Here is a 20,557-nt window from a genome sequence, read left to right as displayed (position 1 = left end):
TTATTTATTTGAGAGAGAGAGAGAGTGAGAGAGCGAGCGCAAGAGGGGGTAGGGTTAGAGGGAGAAGCAGACTCCCCGCCGAGCAGGGATCCTGATGTGGGACTCGGTCCCGGGACTCCGGGATCATGACCTGAGCCGAAGGCAGTCGCTTAACCAACTGAGCCACCCAGGCGCCCTAGTTCTAACTTTCTATGATCTTCAAAAGGAAATGACACTAAATGAGAGAAGGAGGAATTGAGACATAAGCAAGGAAGGTATCCAAAGTGTGGAGGTTGGCATTTCCCTGATAATGAGTGATGTTGACCATCTTTTCATGTGTATGTTGGCCATCTGGATGTGTTCTTTGGAGAAGTGTCTGTTCATTTCTCCTGCACATTTTTTAATTGGATTATTTGTTTTTGAGTGTTAAGTTGTATAAATTCTTTAAATGTTTAGGACACTAATCCTTTATTGGATATGTCATTTGCAAATATCTTCTCCCATTCCATAGTTTGCCTTTTAGTTTTGTTGATTGTTTTCTTCAATGTGCAGAACCTTTTTATTTTTATGTAATTCCAAGAGTTTATCTTTGCTTTTATTTCCCTTGCTTCAGGAGACATATTTAGAAAAATGTTACTACAGCCAATGTCTGTGCTTTCTTCTAGGATTTTTATGGTTTCAGGTCTCACATTTTGGTTTAACACATTTTGAATTTATTTTTGTGTATGGTGTAAGAATGTGGTCTAGTTTCATTCTTTTGCATATTGCTGTCCAGGTTTCCCAACACCATTTGTTGAAGAGACAGTCTCTCCTCCTTGGGAAAGGTAGCAGGAATTACATTCCTAAGGCAATGGATGTCACACTTCAGTATTCATTAAAGCATTTGACAGGTTCGGATATTCTTTCCTACTTTGTCTAAGATTAATTGACCATATAGTTCTAGGCCCTGTCGCATAATATATGTGTGACCCTGAGCAAATGACCACCTGGGTTCATTTCTGGGTTTTCTATTCTGTTCTATTGATCTATGTGTCTATTTTTTGTGCTAAAACCATACTGTTTTGATCTCTTCAGCTTTGTAATATAACTTGAAGTCTAGAATTGTGATACCTCCAGTTTTGTTTTTCTTTTTCAAGATTGCTTTGGCTATTTGGTGTCTTTTGTGGTTCCATACAAATTTCAGGATGGTTTGTTTTAGTTCTATGAAAAATGCTATTGGTATTTTGATAAGGATTGCATTAAATGTGTGGATTGCTTTGGGTAGTATAGACATTTTAAGAATGTTTGCTCTTCCAATCCATGATCATGGAATGCCTTTCCACTTCTTTGTGTCTTCTTCAATTTTATCATCAGTGTGTTATAGTTTTCAGAGTACAGGTCTTTCATCTCTTTGGTTAGGTTTATTCTTAGGTATCTTACTATTGTACATGGGACTGTTTTGTTAATTTATCTTTGTGCTGCTTCATCAGTGTATAGAAATGCAATAGATTTCTGCACATTGATTTTGTATCCTGTGCCTTTACTGAATTCATTTACCAGTTCTAGTAGATTATGGTGGAGTTGTTAGTGTTTTCTATATAGAGAATCATATCATGTGAAAATTGTGTTTCTTCCTTATCAATTTGGAGGCTGTTTATTTCTTTTTGTTGTCTACTTTTATTGGGTTAACCAGAGATGGTTGTTGAATCCCTTTCCCAAAGAATCTTTACTAACAGATGAATGTAAGTCTAAATAGTCAAGTGGAATCATGCTCTAAGACAAGGGGTAGAAAAATGAGGCTAGCATATTTTTCTGGCAAAAAGACCCCATGATTCCAAAATTCTTCTCAAAGTTTAGGGTACTAAGGCCCAGGGACTGAGAGGCAAGTGATGGCCCAGGGTGAGAAGTCCTTTTGCCTTTGAGTTAAGGCAAGTAAGCAGGATGACCTGAGACATGTCATTTCCTAAATAGTACATTATGTCATCCACTGAGGCCTGGCCACCACCAGGGAAAATTTCAGCAAGACATTGACCCTCAGGCCTTCCCCAAAAGGTAACAGGAGGTGCTATCTTAACAGACATGAACTCAGTCCCCTAAAGATTCATGATATAGTTCTGAGCAAGCTTCCCCTCACACACCATTTTGTCTTTCTCAACCTTTCATTCTCTGAATGATGCAGGGCTTGAGGAATGAGAAACAGCAGCTGAAGTACCCAGCAGAACTTGAGCATCAGAACTAGGCCATGTCTCAGAAGACTGCTGCAGGAGACCCTTTACATCCATCTATGACCAGACTTGGAAGGTACACTGGGCATTAGTGGGACTAGGAACCCAAAATATAATCCAAAATCTAAGCCACATTTCCTTTATTCCTCACTAACCTAACTGCTTTCCACTCGCTTGTTTATGGTTCTGTGGAGAGGCCCAGGGTAGCAACAAAAGATAAATGAAAAGATGTGTTCATGTTAGGTTCAAAATTCCTGGAAATGCTTTCAGCAAAGTATGCCAGGGAGACATTCCAGAACTGCAACCCAAGGCTGACATGGAAGTCTAGAGAGGAAAAAGAGAGCCAACTCAAACTGGGGTTTGTCTCACTCCTTTGCTTTCTCATTCTAAATATACTTATAAGTCCCAAACTTTCAGCATTGGTAGAAGGATTCAATAAAACAAATGCAAATAAAATTCTTACCCTGGTGCATGGTGAGGACTCAACAAATGCTTATTCTCTCCCCTACTCATGGAACCTAGATAAACATTCTGCATACCTTCCATGAAAGCAAACAAAATGGTATATTTGCTAGAGCACCAGAGTTACAGTCAGAAGGTCTTGGAATCATGCCTAGAACAATGCCTGGTACTTAATAAGTGTTCAATAAGTATATGTGGGCTAACTGACTGACAGGTTCTGCAGTTAACTTACTGTGTGACCTTGGGCAAGTCAATTACCCTCTCTGGGCCTCAAATTTCCTAACTGTAAAATGATGACAATAATCCATGCCAAGCCTACCCCACAAAACTATTGAGGACTACATGTGAAAATGGATATGGAAATGCTATGGAGCTGTTAGAGGTAATTATTGTTGTATTTAGAGTCTAGGTCATAGAAATTCCTCAAAAGAGAGTATGAACTTCAAGTCTACTAGCATAGCTAGGGTTATATGGAGGGAGATTAGGAGGAAGAAACAGCCAGGAAAAGCTAGTCAATGACAATCTGAAGTTCTCAGTTTATCAATTTTATTCAAAAGGTGATGGAGGAGACCTGGACCTTATTAAGGATTAAAAGTACCCCAAAACAAAGATATATCATCTTCCTGCCTCCTGAGGGGTTTTACTCAAACCTGAGAATCAGAGCACAGTTGCAATGGCATATATTCTGGAACTAGACATCCTAAATTGAATCTAGGCCCTGTCACATAATGTATGTGTGACCCTGAGCAAGTCACCTGACCTCTCTTGGGCTTAGTTTCTTTATCTGAAAGTGCAAGTGATAATAATAGTACTCACCCCATAGACTGTTACAAGGTTTAAAAGAGTGAAGACATGGAAATATGTTAAGACTTGTGTCTGTCACAGAGTAAGCACTATAGAAATTTAGTGTTGGCTACTATTGGTATTATGTAAGCAGTGTCATCTTTCAAGGAGTGTGTTATAGGAATGTTGACCCTTTTCTTGGCTTCTGCTTTTCTGACCCCTTGAAAGCCCTTTTAATGAGTGCTGCTCCACAAAGTCCAAGTCCTCCAACTTTGCAATGGTTTTCTACACCACTGCTTGTTTGCAGCTATAAAAGAAAACAAAATGAAATGAAAAACAACTAAACCATCCACTCTTTCTTGACTTTCCCCTTTTCTTCTTCCCTGAATTAATATCAAAGTTAATATTCAGTGCAACTACCAAGGCAAACCTGGGAGGCTCTGAAACACCAACCAGTCCATATTTTATAAAAAAAATTACTAAAAATGCAATCAAGACCACACTAAAGAAAACATTCTACATCTTGCCAATTTTATTGCTCTTTTTCCTAACTGGAAAAGCTCTCTTTTTCTGCCATTCTCAAAAATAAAAAAATCCAACAAGCATGTCAAATGCTTTAATGACTACTGAAGTATGATATTCATTGCCTTAGGAATGTAATTCCTGCTACCTTTTCCAAGGAGTGGCTATGAAGATCAAGTGGAAATTCATTTATTGATGTATGAATATTTACTAATAGCATAAACTAGGCTTTGTCAGATTAAGAAGACATAGTTTCACTCTCAAGGGGCTTATGGTCTAAGTGAGTGAAGAAAATAATGACCATATAGTGGGATAAGTGGGACAGAGGTTTGCACAAAGACAAAGGTGATCTAACCCTACATAGATGGGAATAGGTAATGATTCCTGGAGGAAGATGCCTCAGATTCTCCTAAAGAACAAGTAGAAGAGAAGCAAGACATATAGAAGAAAGTGTTCCAGGCAGAGGGATTAGCTGTAAAGTTCTAGAAATGTTGTTTAGTGTGGTCAGATAATGCACTGTGCTTGGAACATCAACAACAACTGGTAACAATTATTACTATTGTTCCTACTATTACCATATTGCCAGTGGCAGAAAGAGCAGTAGCCATCACTATGCAAATGATAATTATTCTGTTAGATGTAGCTATTAGAAGTATGGAGGAGAACTAAATTACCATGTCTCTCAACTATGTTAATCCATGCACTCTGTATACATCCTTGCTCTAATTTTGAGGTATTCTCCATCTCAAGACAATGTTGCCCCAGTTGCCTTTTAGTAAGCATTTCAGGTACATTTCTTCAAATTCCACATGGCCTGCTTATCTCCCACCTCAGATTCACCCCCCACAGTAAAGAATTACTGAGAGCACAGTACTATGTTTGGAGAAAATAAAAATGGGCTCCTGATATTGGACCAGGGATAAGGAATCCTAATTCTAATTCTGGTGCTCCTGGGAAAATCCCTTATCCTCCTTGGGCCTCAGTTTCCCCATCTATAAATGGGGATTGGGGTCTACCACATAATTTCTTATGTTCTTTACAGCACTGTCATTTAGTGAGGGTCCCTCTTCTTCCTTTAGCATGATTAATGACCAAGAGTAACAACTGCAAGTTCAGAAGGGTGAGATATATGTATCTGTGATGATTAAGAATGGCATTATACCCAGACTGGGCTGTGCTTGGGAATCTCCAGTGAAGCCCAGGCTGTTTGGCATTGATGATTCAGTGACCTCCATACCACACAGGGTTTCCTACAGCAAGCCCAGAGAAGGGAAGAAGATAGGACGCCTATCTCTGGGCAGATCCTCCAGCTTCTAGCCCACCAGAAGTTGGGTGCTTGGACCTAACAGAAAACCTTAAAAGGAATCCACACATCAGTACAACAATCTTGACTATGCACACCAGAAATGCAAGAGTACAGAGGAATGAATACTAAATATGTGATTCTCACTCTTTGCTAAGTTCTTCAAAGAAACTCAAGGAAGATTACCTTTATTCATAGATCAGACTTAGGAGAGATGCATTCGTTTATTTATTCAATGGATGTTTATTCAACATCTGCTATGATCCAGGCACTGTTTTGAGTACTAAAATATCACAGTGAACCTGAAAGTAATATAACACTGTATGTAAGCTATACTAGAATTAAAATACAAAAAATTTAATACAAAATAAATAATAAATAAACGAAAATTTTAAAAAGCAGGGAATAACTCAGAAAAGTCCCTGAAGTCACAAACATACAGCAGAAACAGAAAATAAATAACTAAACATAAGCAAATAACAAAATGTCAAATAGCAATAAATGCTATGGAGAAAACAATGAAGTAATGAATATGAAGTAATTGGATAGAGGCCACAGGTAGCTTAGTTTTTTGGGAAAGGCCTCTCTATGGAGAGAATGTTGAAGCTGAGACCTGAAAATAGAAGACAAAACCAGTCATGTTAAAGAGTTCCAGAAAAAGGGAATTTTAAATGCAAAGACCCTAAGATTAGAATGAACTTGTATTTAAATAACAGAAAGAGGGGCGCCTCGGTGTTTCAGATGGCTAAGCATCTGCCTTAGCTAAGGTTGTGATCCCAGGGTCCTGGAATCCAGCCCCACATCGGGTTCCTGGCTCAGCGGGGAGCCTGCTTCTCCCTCTCCCTCTGCCTCTCCCCCTGCTCATGCTCTCTCTCTCTCTCTCTATCTCCGTGTCCCAAATGAATAAATAAAATCTTTAAATAAATAAATAAAATAAATAACAGAAAGAACAACACTGTCTAGATTTATCAGCAAAGCAGAGGGTGTTATGAAATGAAGTCAGAGAGGCCTAGGCCACATAAGACTTTGTGGGCTAGTATAAAGACCATGGATTTTATTCCAAAAGCAATGGGAAAAAGATGCCGTAAGGTTTTAAACATAGAAGTGTTAGGTTCTGAATTCTATTTATGAGAATTCACACAGAAATTAAGTAGAAGAGCCTAGAATTCACAAACTCATATCTGTCTGTATTTAAACATTCCCAGGCCCTATCTCACAAAGGCACTGCACAACCCAAACCATGCCCCACTGGAGGGCCTCAAGCAGAATGATTTGTAGACAAAAGACCGGAGGGACAAACAGACTCTTTAGCCACCTAGATTGGGAAGATTTCTTGACTGTGTATGTGTGCGTTTGTGTATCAAGGGAGTGGGGGAGGAATGTAAAGAGGTTATTAATTTTTAAGAAGGTTAAAAAACTAAGATGGGCATAAAGGCCAGTTTGAGAGGCCATAATCAGGCTTCAAATTCCAGCTCTGCCGATCATTAACCATATGACCTTGAGCAAGTCCCTTGACCTCTGTGAACTTCAGCTCTATTTTATCAGCAGTTAAATGGAAATAATAATGCTTACCTCTATGTCAAAGTGTTCTGAGGGCCATATGAGAAAATATTTGATAAATAATTCCAGGGCAGAGTTTTGCACACAATAGCTATGTAGTGTGTATTGCTTTTATTAGATTGAAAAGCTATAGAAGGAAGAAAAACAGATGAGACTAAAAGAGAAGCAATAGACCAGTGAGTATGCTTTTATTCTCAGAACCAATCAGGTCAAGCCTCTTGCTCATAGGCCATAGGACAAGATTTTTCAACATTAATCTTCCTATAACAGCTGATGCACTAGGATAGGGTATTGAGCTCTCTTGCATTGGGTAAAAGTTCCTCCCAGACCATTTTTCTGCATGTTACATGTCTTGCACAGCAGTATCTTTATCTGGTTTTTAAGGACAAAGATTCAGAGGCTGAGTTGGATCCAAATAATTGGGTTACAATGCAGGTTATGGTGACCTCAGGAAATAAGAGGTACCATTTCCTGGACATTTACTCCAAGCCAAATGCTTTACATCCTTTATTATTATTATTCCATTTAATTTTTATAATAATCTAGAGGAGATAAGGCAATTATTCCCATTCAACATATAAGAAAGCTGAAAAGAAAAGTGACTTGCCTAAGGTTACTCATCTAGCAGGTAGCAGGGCTGGAGTTTGAACTCTGCTTAGTTCCAAAGTCCATATATTTTTTTTTTTTTTTGTATTTGGGCCACACTACAATCTTTCCTCTCTTTGGGCTTCTAAGTGTGTGACCTTAGACAAGTAACTCTACCTCTCTAAATGTCAATTCCTTAACCTCAAAACTGGGGATAGTAATTCATAGCTCAGAGTATTATTATGAAGACTGGCAAGAACATGAAGAATATGCATAAAGTGTTTCAGTCCAGTAAGTACTCAGAACATTTACCTATATCATTAGCTTATTGTTAAATTTTAATGATATGGTTTGAACAACCATGGTCATGGTTTCATTTCCCCACTTACAATGCCAGATAGGAGGCCTACCAGAATCTTCTAATCCCCACACTTCCTTTCTGGATAATAGATTGCAAGGTTATCTCAGGATCGGCTGGATCATCCAGCAGCAATTCCTGGAAAATCTAGAGTTGTAACAGAGAAAAAGCCAGTACATCGCCTAGCAAAGTAGGTCATGATGAAGGCTAAGAAGCATGGGCCTGGGCATGGCTGTGGACTGCCTTGTCACATGAGGATTACCCTAATGATACAAGTTTCCTTGCAGCACACAGTTAACAGAAAGCAAAATGAGCTCTCTCCCAAATTCATCAAAGGATTTCTGGAAGGACAAATGAGTGGTAGAGGGTGGGGACCCATTTAGTGGTTGTCTATTATCAGCCAATGCATAAGCAACCTAGACTACATGGCATGCCTCTAGGATGAGCAGGCCTAATATTTGGAAGAAACTGTGGCCTGCTCTGATCCTATTTCACTGCACTATTAAAGAAAGCAATGTGAGCAGCAAGTGATAACTGAAGAAAAGGAAAGCAGAGAATGTGGGGAATCTAAAAGGGATATTCAAAATCACGTAGGCTGGGGCATCTGGGTGGCTCTGTCCTTTAAGTGTCTGCCTTTGGCTTAGGTCATGATCCCAGGGTCCTGGGAACTAGCCCCACCTTGGGCTCCCTGCTGAGCATGGGAGTCTGCTTCTGCCTCTCCTCCCAGTTCTTGCTTGCTCATGCTCACTCATGCTCACTGTTGTTATCTCTGTCTTTCTCTCTCTCGAATAAATAAATAAAATCTTTTAAAAAATCACTTAGGCTGAGGGCCCCCAAACCTGACTGCACAAGAATAAGGAGGTCCACTCAAGACCACAGGACATGGGAATTGGTGTTTCTTGAAAGCAAACTAGTTGATTTGGATAATCAGTCAGGTTTGAGAGCCACTGAGATAATCCTGAGGTTTTCACTAGCACCCTCAAAAAATTAGAGGTAAAAAACTTTCTTCTAATAAACTTTCTTTTTAGTAGTTTTATAATATGTATTTTTTCAGATGTTTCTACATGCATTCAATTATTTTTTCATATTTCTCAGTAAAATTTTGTGGTTTTCTTCACTTGGATTTAACACCAATCTTGTGAAGGTTATTCCTTGGTATCTTCTATTTTTTCCCTTAGCTTTACTGAGGTATCTTTGACAAATAAAAGTTGTATATATTTAAGGTCTATATAATGTTTTTATATGCATATACAATGTGAAATGATTAAAACAATCAAGGTAATTAACATATCCATCACCTCACATAGTTATGATTTTTTTGTATGCATGGTGAAAAGACTTAAGATCAACTCCCTAAGCAAGTATCAAATATACAATACAGTGTTAACTATAATCACCACAATATACATTAGATCTTCAGAATTTACCCCACATAACTCAACCTTTGTACCTTTTGATATCAACTTCTCCCCATTTCTTCCACTCCCCAGTCCCTGGCAACTACCATTCTACTTTCTATTTTTATGAGTTTGACTTTTTTAGATTCCATATATAAGTGAGATCATGCAGTATATTTCTTTCTGTGTCTGGCTTATTGCACTTAGGATGGTGTCTCCCAGGTTCAACCTTATTGTCTCAAATAGCAATAATAGCAATAACAAGAGCATATCAATCAACCAATCAATAACCCAATTAAAGTGGAATGAGTACATGAATACAAATTTCCCAAAAGAGGTCATACAAATGATCAACAGGTGTATGAAAGGTGCTCAACGTCACTCATTAATCATCAGAGAAATATAAACCCAAACCACAATGGGATATCACCTGCTACCTGTTAGGATGATTATTATAAAATAAAATTTTAAAAAGCAACAAGAGGGGCACCTGGGTGGCTCAGTCATTAAGTGTCTGCCCTCAGCTCAGGTCATGATTCCAGGGTCCTGGGATCAAGCCCCGCATTGGGCTCCCTGCTCCTCAGGAAGCCTGTTTCTCCCTCTCCCACTCCCCCTGTTTGTGTTCCCTCTCTCGCTGTCCGTCAAATAAATAAATAAAAATCTTTTAAAAAAATTTTTAAAAAAGCAACAAGAAACAAAGTGAAGGTTGCTGGAGGGAAGTGGGTGGGGGGATGGGGTAACTGGGTAATGGGCATTAAGGAGGGCACTTGCTGTAATGAACACTGGGTGTTATATGCAACTGATAAGTCACTAAACTCTACCTCTGAAACTAATAATACACTATATGTTAATTAAATTGAATTTTAAATAATTTTTTAAGGCAACAAGAGAGGAGTACCTGGGGGGCTCAGTCATTAAGTGTTTGCCTTTGGCTCAGGTCATGATCCCAGGGTCCTGGGATCAAGCCCCACATCGTGTTCCCTGCTCGCCAGGAACCCTGCTTCTCCCTCTCCCACTCCCCCTGCCTGTGTTCCTGCTCTATGTCTCTATCAAATAAATAAATAAATAAATAAATAAAGCTACAAGAGAAAACAGATGTTGGCAAGGATGTGAAGAAAATGGCACCCTTATGCAAGGAGAATATAAGTGGGTACAGCCACTATGGAAAACAGTGTGAAGGTTCCTAAAAAATTAAAAATAGAAATACCATTTGATCCAGAAATACCACTTCTGGGTATATATCCAAAGGAAATGAAATCAGTATTTTAAGGAGATATCACCTTTTCATGTTTGTTGCAACATTATTTATAGTATCCAAGATATGAAAGCAATGTTATTAACATAGAAAGGATTAACATCTATAACAAGCATAGAGAGTCTAGGAATTATACAAGAAAAAGTAAAAAGAGTAGAAAAAAGCAATTCACAGAGGACAAATACAAATGGCCAATAAATATATGAGAAGAAGCTCAAGTGTGCTAGTAATCAAGAAAATGCAAATAAAATCAACTATGAGATATCATTTTTAATGCATCATATTGGGAAAGATTTTAAAGAATTATATTATCCAGCATTGGTGAAGATATAAGAAAACCCATTGATAAAAGTATAAATTGGTGCAGTTATTTTGGGGTGATAAGTTGGAAGAATGACAAAATGCAAATGATGTCTTGTTATTTTTCCTCTCAAAATCTCTTTTATGGAAGTATTTGCACATGTGCACAAAGATATGTCTAAGGATATTCCTTGTAATATTGTAATTGCAAAATCTTTCACGCAACTTAAAATCAATCAACTAAGAACTTATTAGGTACATTATGGTACTGTTAAATAATGGAATATAATGTAGCCTTATACGAAGTGAAGCAGCTCAATATGCAGAGACAAAAATTTCCCTGATGAGTAAAGAAGAGAAGTGCAGAACAATATAAAGAGTATGAGTCTACTTATATAAAAGTATATAGAGCCGGCTTCCCTGCTCCCATACCTGGGAGTTCTGCCTCACTCAGGCACCCCAGTGATTCTGAGACTACACTGTCCCAGTGAGGGTTCCACCCCCACACTTAGCCACCTGAGTGATGTCCCTCACCAGAGCAGACATCTAAAAGTTCCAATTTTGTGTTGTGCTGCTCTATCATTTGCTGGTAGCCAGTTGATGGAAGCTCCCTCCCCCTGAGGTCTATCTTCCCATATATTACCTTGGATTCACTTCTCCTCACCTCCTACCTTGCAGAAAATGGTCACTTTTCTATTTGTAGAGTTGCAGCTATTCTTTTCTTTGATCTCTGCTTGAGTTCGCAGGTGTTCAGAATGATTTGAAAGCTATCTGGTTGAATTCCTGGGATCAGACAAAATTAAGGTCTCCTGTCATCTTGGACTTCTCTAGAATCCAACAGTACATTAAAAGGATTATTCACCATGACCAGGTAGGGTTTATTCCTGGGATGCAATGGTGGTTCAATATTCACAAATCAATCAATGTGATAGATCACATTAACAAAAGAAGGGACAAGACCATATGATCCTCTCAATTGATGCAGAAAAAACATTTGACAAAATACAGCAACTTTTCCTGATTAAAACTCCTCAAAATATAGGGATAGAGAGAACATACCTCAATATCATAAAAGCCATCTATGAAAAGCCCACAGCAAATATCATACTCAATGGGGAAAAACTGAGAGCTTTTCCCTTAAGGTCAGGAACACGACAGGGATGCCCACTCTCACCACTGTTGTTCAACATAGTACTAGAAGTCCTAGCCTCAGCCATCAGACAACAAAAAGAAATAAAAGGCACTCAAAAAGAAATAAAAGGCACTCAAATTGGCAAAGAAGAAGTCAAACTCTCTTAGCAGATGACATGATACTTTATGTGGAAAACCCAAAGACTCCACCCCCAAATTACTAGAACTCATACAGCAATTCAGCAACATGGCAGGATACAAAATCCATGCACAGAAATCAGCTGCATTTCTATACACTAACAATGTGACTGGAGAAAGAGAAATTAAGGAATCAATTCCATTTACAATTGTACCAAAAACCATAAGATGCCTAGGAATAAACCTAACCAAAGAGGTAAAGGATCTCTACTCTAGAAACTACAGAACGCTTATGAAAGAAATGAAGGAAGACACAAAGAGATGGAAAAATAGAGCAGTCTACACTTTCAATGAAATCCCTATCAAAATACCATCAACATTTTTCAAGGAGCTGGAATAAACAAACAATCCTAAAATTTGTATGGAACCAGAAAAGATCCCAAGTCGCATGGGATGATGTCTAACTTTCCCTGCCTCCTTCCCTGGCCAAGTGCTCAATCTAAACCCTGCTGTCAGATGTCCTCCTAGTATGAAGGTCATTTGGTGTAATTGACAGAAGCATTGAAAAAAACACACTTGAGACAAAGGGATGGTCAGAGACAGCCTTCCATTATCCCAGCCAAAGAACCTTAACCATTCATGTTTATTACTCAGTTTGATGGCCTCTTGTTATGGTTAGCCACAACCAACCCATTTCCTTTGATCTGACCTTGTCCTCTTATATATATATACCTGTTTACTAGCTCTATCACGTTCCCTGTGTGTGAATCCCTCTTATAAATGTTCTAGGATCCTAGCATCTCTTGTCAGTTTCTGCTGAGTCTTACCCCCCAAATAACTGGCCCAAGGCTGAGAGTCTGCTTCTTAATGCCAATTGTCAGCCCAAATTTTCAAATATCACTTAATTTTTGGTTGCTCCATAACTATGTTCCATCTATCAACTTCTCAGAACAACTACTACTGTGTGCATCTATTTGAATCACACCTTTCTCAATGGCTTGGTGGATCAAGTCCCAGGAAAGAAGTCTGCTTTGGATGTAAATAAGACAATGACATATTGTCTTCAGGAAATCTATATGTGTCACTAAAATCAAAGAGTAAGAATCCTAAAGAATAAGTTTATCGTATGCCTCATGTTGAACAATTGGACAGGTGTGGGCAGATGGACTGGCTGTGAAAGGACATGAAGAGTTAGCTGCCTGAAATCTAGGAGTAGTGCCTATGTTTCTCCTTCCATTTACCTAGCCCATGATGGGATTGGGAAGGCCAAGGTCACTGCCAGACCCACTTGTCAGGTTGTCCTGGCTACCTGCACAGACATGTTCTTCAGGAAGCTGAAGTTAAAAGTTTATGATAGAAAATTAAAAGGGAAGAGTATTCCAGAAGGCCTCCCTCATTGAAAACTTGTAGATATGCATACAGGAATGTGGGCATCCAGCCTCTGAAATCATGTCTGTCAGCCACACTGGACTGTATGAAGGTAGGGACTATATCTGTCTCAGTGCCAGGAACCTATTAGATGTATAATAAATAGTTGTCAATTGAGTGAATGAATGGAAGGAATTACTTTGTTCTCTTTAAGTTAATGACAGCTAATTTTGTGCACCCATTTGTGGAGGCTCAGTTATGACTGGGGTTCTAGGTGTTGCAAATGCTCTGAGGAGTTTTATGCCATGGCAAAATATAAGGAAAAACCCCTCAGGTCCTTGGTGTACATTAGTTACGGTTGAAGTGCCTATCATTGTGGCTCACTTGTTCCCTTCCAGTCCAGTACTTCTGCAGTTTCAACACCATGCTTGGGTAGAGAAAATTTTACTGAGGCTGAGAATTCCAGGGCCTCCCACTTACCTCACTCAAAATTGTCCATTTTTCAGAAAAATCCCAACCATCTTTCCATTTCCAATTAGGAGACTCCTCCCCCTCTTTCACCTACACTATCTATCCCTAAAAGTCACACATACTTTTCCCTGTCATTAGAGCAGGGCTTGCCAACCTTTTATAAAATAAAACTCTTCATTTTGAAATAACTATAGGGGCACCTGGGTAGCACAGTAAATTAAGTGTCTGACTCTTGGTTTCAGCTCAGGTTGTGATCTCAAGTCATGGGATCTAGCCCCACATTGGCCTCCATTTTCAGTGTGAAGTCTGCTTAAGACTCTCTCCCTCTGCCCTTCTTGCCTGTGCTCTCTCTTTCCTAAAATAAATAAATAAATCTTTAAAAAAAGAAATAATTATAAATTTGCAAGAAGCTATAATGACATATAGAGAAGGCCTGCACACCATTCTCCAGCTTACCCTCCCCAACAATTTCAATTTACATAACAGTAGTACAATGTTAAAATCAGAAAATTGACCTCGGCACAATGTGTGTGTATAGTTCAATATATATTTTTCACATGTGTAGATTCCTCTGAACATTTCTGAATACAAGATGCATAACTTTGCCTTTACTACAAAGATCTTCCCTTTTATAAAAACCTCCTGTCCAGTCATCTCTAACCCTTTGCCACTACTAATTTGTTTTTCATCTCTATAATTTCATCATTTCAAGAAAACAATGCATAAGATACATCCAAATTGTTACATGTATTAATAGTTTATTTATCTTATTGCTGAATATTCCATGTTAAGGATATATCACAGTTTGGGGGCACCTGTGTGGCTCAGTTGGTTAAGCAGCTGCCTTTGGCTCAGGTCATGATCCCAGGGTCCTGGGATCGAGTCCCGCATTGGGCTCCCTGCTCAGTGGAGAGCCTGCTTCTCCCTCTCCCTCTGCCTGCCTCTCCGCCTACTTGTACTCTCTATCACTCTATCAAATAAATAAATAAAATCTTTTAAAAAAAGGATATATCACAGTTTGATTAGCAATCCACATATTATAATGTATTTCAGTTTTTTTAATGTTTCAAGTTTTCATTTAAATTCTAGGTAGTTAATATATTGTGTAATATTAGTTTCAGGAATCTAATTTAGTGATTTATCACTGACACTCAGTGCTCATCACAAGCATCTTCCTTAATACCCATTACACATTTAGCCCACCCCCCTGTCCACCTCCCCTTCAGCAACACTCTGTTTGTTCTCTATAGTTAAGAGTCTCTTTTATGGTTTGCCTCACCCTTTTTTTCTTTCCCCTTTGTTCATCTGTTTTGTTTCCTAAATTCCACATATGAGTGAAATCATATGGTATTTGTCTTTCTCTAACTGACTTATTTCACTTAGCATAATATACTAGCTCAATCCATCCCATTACAAATGGCAAGATTTCATTCTTTCTATGGCTAAGTAATATTCCATTCCATATATATGCTATATACCACATCTTCTTTATCCATTCATCAGTTGATGGACATTTGAGCTCTTTACATACTTTGACTATTGTTGGTACTGCTGCTAAAGAGAAATACAAACAATTATAAGAGAAAACATGAAAAATTATATGTCAAAAATTGGACAATCTGGGGAAAATGAATAAATTCTGACAAGCATATAAACTACCAAAACCTAAACAGGAAGAAATAGAACACTTGAACAGGCCAAAAAACACCAAAAAACTGAATCAGTAACCAAAAAATCTACAAAGTCCAGGGACAGATGGCTTCCCAGGGGAATTCTACCAAGCATATAGAGAAAAGTTAATACCTATTCTTCTCAAACTGTTTCAAAAAATAAAAATGCAAGGAAAACTTCCAAACTCATTCTATGCGGCCAATCTTAATTTGATTCCAAAACCAAAGACCCCACTAAAAAGGAGAATTACAGGCCAATATCCCTGATGAACATGGATGCAAAAATTCTCAACAAGATACCAGCAAATTGAACCCAACAATACATTAAAAGAATTATTCACTACAATCAAGTGGAATTTATCTCGGGGCTTCAAAGTTGGTTCAGTATTTGCAAATCAATCAACATGATACACCACATTAATAAAAGAAAGGGAAAAAACATATTATCTTCTCAATAGATGCAGACAAAGCATTTGACAAGGTACAGCATCCATTCTTGATTAGAACTCTCAATGAAATAGTGTTAGAGGGAACATACTTCAATATCATAAAGGCCATATACCAAAGACCTATCAGCAGGGGGGGAAAACAGACAGCTTTCCCTGTACAGTCAGGAACAAGACAGAGATGTCTAGTCTCACATTCGTTATTTAACATAGTACTGGAAGTCCTAGCCTCAGCAATCAAACAAAAAGAAAAAACGCTATCCAAATTGTCAAAGAAGAAGTCAAACTTTGACTCTTTCCAGACAACATGATACTCTATGTAGAAAACCGGAAAGACTCCACCAAAAAATTGGTAGAATAGATAACACAAATTCAGTAAAATCACAGGACACAAAATCAACATACAGGAATCTGTTGAATTTCTATACACCAATAATAAAGCAGCAGAAAGAAAAATCAAGTAATCAGTCCCATTTACAATTGCAACAAAAACCATAAGGAATAAACCTAACTAAAGAGGAAAAGGATTTGTACTTTGAAAACTATAGAACACTTATGAAAGAAATTGAAGAGGACAGAAAGAAATGGAAAAACATTCCATGCACATGGATGGGAAGAACAAATATTGTCAAAATATCTATACTTCCCAAAGCAATCTATACATTTAATTCAATCCCTACCAAAATGCCACCAGCATTTTTCACAGAGCTAGAACAAATAATCCTAAAATTTGTATGGAACCAGAAAGAACTCTGAATAGCCAAAGCAACCTTGAAAAAGAAAAGCAAAGCAGGAAGCATCACAGTTCCAAACTTTAAACTGTATTACAAGGCTGTAATCATCAAGACAGTATGGTACTGACACAAAAACAGACACATAGATCAATGGAACAGAATAGACAACCCAGAAATAGACCCACAACTATATGGTTAACTAATCTTCAACAAAGCAGGAAAGAATATTCAATGGAAAAATGACAGTCTCTTCAACAAATGATATTGGGAAAACTGGACAGCAATATGCAAAATAATGAAACTGGACCCCTTTTCTACACCATACAGAAAAATAAATTCAAAACGGATGAAAGACCTAAATGTGACACACAAAACCATCAAATTAAAATCTTAAAAAAATTTTTTATTTTAAAAGATTTTATTTATTTATTTTAGAGAGAGAGAGAGAGAGAGCACAAGCAGGGGGAGGAACAGAGAGAGAGAGAGAGAATGTCAAGCATACTCCACACTGAGCATGAAGCCAGTCGCAGGCTTGATCTCACAACCCTGAGATCATGACCTGAACCAAGATCAAAAGTTGGATGTTTAACCTACTGAACCACCCAGGAGCCCCCGATTTTTCCATTTTATTCTTCTTTATCAAACTTGTTCTGGCTATTTTTGTGCCTTTGCATTTTTTAAGATATTTATTTATTTATTTATTTATTTATTTATTTATTTATTTATTTGAGAGTGTGTGCACACACAAGCATGGAAGAGGGGCAAAGGGAAAGGGAGAGTGAGTACTTTGGAGCACTGGGTGGGGCTTGAGCTCAGGACCCATGTGCTCCAGAACTCTTAATACTTTTAAATAGTACCCTAAATAATTTAGTACTACAGATTTATTTCAGGCAAACTTATCATATCACTGAAGTATTACTTCTTCACTTTTTTTCCTTTTTTTATTATGTTTAATTAGCCAACATATAGTGCCTTTGCATTTTGATGTGATTTTAAAATAGTTTTGTCCATTAAAAATAAAAATAAAATAGTTTTGTCCATATATATAGAAATATAAGTTATCTATAACTGTTGAGATAAATATGTATTTGAATTTGAAAGGATTGACATTGTTACAATATTGAGTCCAATCCATGAACATGGTATGTTACTTCATTTACTTAGATGTTCATTGATTTCTTTCATAAGCATTTTGTAGATTTCAACATACAATGTCTGTACATGTTTTATTAGATTTATACATAAGTAATCCATTTTTTGAGTGACTATAAGTGTTACTTATTTAAACTTTGTTTTTCTTTTTTTTTTATTAAAGATTTTATTTATTTATTTGACAGAGAGAGACACAGCAAGAGAGAGAGCACAAGCAGGGGGAGTGGGAGAGGGAGAAGCAGGCTTCCCGCGGAGCAGGGAGCCCAATGCGGGGCTCGATCCCAGGACCCTGGGATCATGACCTGAGCCGAAGGCAGACGCTTAACGACTGAGCCACCCAGGCGCCCCTAAACTTTGTTTTTCATATGTTCATTTTTAGTATATAAAATATAATTGCTTTTTTTTATGTTCTTTTTTTAATTATTCTTATGTTAATCCCCATACATTACATCATTAGTTTTAGATGAAGTGTTCCATGATTCATTGTTTGTGCATAACACCCAGTGCTCCATGCAGAATGTGCCCTCCTCAATACCCACCACCAGACTAACCCATCCTCCCACCCCCCTCCCCTCTAGAACCCTGTTTGTTTTTCAGAGTCCATCGTCTCTCATGGTTCGTCTACCCCTCCAATTTCCCCCGCTTCATTCTTCCCCTCCCGCTACCTTCTTCTTCTTTTTTATTTTCTAACCCAAAAGACTCCACCCCAAAACTGCTAGAACTCATACAGGAATTCAGTAAAGTGGCAGGATATAAAATCAATGCACAGAAGTCAGTGGCATTCCTATACACCAACAACAAGACAGAAGAAAGAGAAATTAAGGAGTTGATCCCATTTACAATTGCACCCAAAACCATAAGATACCTAGGAATAATTGCTTTTCATATGTCAATCTTGTATCCTGCAAACTTGTTGAACTCTATTAGTTTTTTTTGTATGTGTTCTTTTTTTTTTTATGTTATTATGTTACGTTAGTCACCATACATCATTGGTTTTTGATGTGGTGATCCACGGTCCATTGTTTTCGTATAACACCCAGTGCTCCATGCAGTATGTGCTCTCCTTAATACCCATCACTGAGCTAACGCATCCCCCCAACCCCCTTCCCTCTAAAACCCTATTTGTTTCTCAGAGTCCATAGTCTCTCATGGTCCATCTCTCCCTCTGATTTCCCCCCCTTCATTTTTCCCTTCCTTCTCCTAATGTCCTCCATGCTATTCCTTATGTTCCACAAATAAGTGAAACCATATGATAATTGACTTTCTCTGCTTGACTTATTTCACTTAGCATAATCTCCTCCAGTCCCATCCATGTTGATGTAAAAGTTGGGTATTCATCCTTTCTGATGGCTGAGTAATATTCCATTGTATATATGGACCACATCTTCTTTATCCATTTGTCTGTTGAAGGGCATTTCGGCTCTTTCCACAGTTTGGCTGTTGCAGACATTGCTGCTATGAACATTGGGGTGCATATGGCCCTTCTTTTCACTACATCTGTGTCTTTGGGGTAAATACCCAGGAGTGCAATTGCTGGGTCCTAGGGTAGCTCTATTTTTAATTTTTTGAGGAACCTCCACACTATTTTCCAAAGTGGCTGTACCAACTTGCATTCTCACCAACAGTGTAAGAGGGTTACCTTTTCTCCACAACCTCTCCAACATTTGTTGTTTCTTTCCCTGTCCATTTTTGCCATTCTAACTGGTGTAAGGTGGTGTCTCAATGTGGTTTTGATTTGAATTTCCCTGATGGCTAATGATGATGAACATTTTTTCATGTGTCAGTTAGCCATTTGTATGTCTTCTTCAGAGAAGTGTCTTTTTAAAAATTGGGCAGAAGACATGAACTCTATTAGTTTTTGAAAATTTTTAATAGATTATTTGGTATTTTCTATGCAGGCAACCATATAATATGCAAATAAGTAGAGATTTCTTTCTTTCTTTCATATTTATATGTCTTTTAAAAAATTCTTCTCTAGTGCACTGGCTAGAACTTCCAATAATACGTTCAATATAAGTACCTAAAGCAGAATTCTTGCCTTGTTCTCAATCTTAGAGACAAAGCATGCAGTCTTTCATTATTAAATATGTAACCTATGCATTTTTTTTCTTCATGTTTTTTGTCAAAGTTTCCCTCAATTTCTAGTTTCTAAGAGTTTTTACATGACTGGGTGTTGAATTTGGTCAAACACTTTTTTGGTATCAATTTATGTATTCATGATATTGGTTTTTTTTTTCAAGATTTTATTTAAATTCAAGTCAGTTTACATATAGTGTAGTGTTAGTTTTGGGGTAGAATTTAGTGATTCATCAGTTGCATATTACACCCACTGCTCATTACATCAAGTGCCCTCCTTAATGCCTATCACCCAATTATACCATCCCCCGCCCACATCCCCTCCAGCAACCTTCAGTTTATTCCATATATTTAAGAGTTTCTTATGGTTTGCCTCCCTCTCTGTCTTTACCTTATTTTATTTTTCCTTCCCTTCCCCTATGTTCATCTGTTTTCTTTCTTAAATTCCACATATGAGTGAAATCATATAGTATTCGTCTTTCTCTGACTGACATTTTTCACTTAGCATAATACATTCTAGTTCCATCCATGTCATTGCAAATGGCAAGATTTCATTATTTTTGAGGACTGAGTAATATTCCATTGTGTATATATACCACCTGTTTGTTATCTGTTCATCAGCTGATGAAAATTTCACTCTTCCTGTGTTTTAGCTATTGTGGA

The sequence above is a fragment of the Neomonachus schauinslandi genome, chromosome X (genome assembly GCF_002201575.2).
Source record: "Neomonachus schauinslandi chromosome X, ASM220157v2, whole genome shotgun sequence".
Classification (NCBI taxonomy): domain Eukaryota; kingdom Metazoa; phylum Chordata; class Mammalia; order Carnivora; family Phocidae; genus Neomonachus; species Neomonachus schauinslandi.
The sequence above is the reverse complement of the archived record's forward strand: the minus strand, read 5'-3'. Positions refer to the sequence as shown.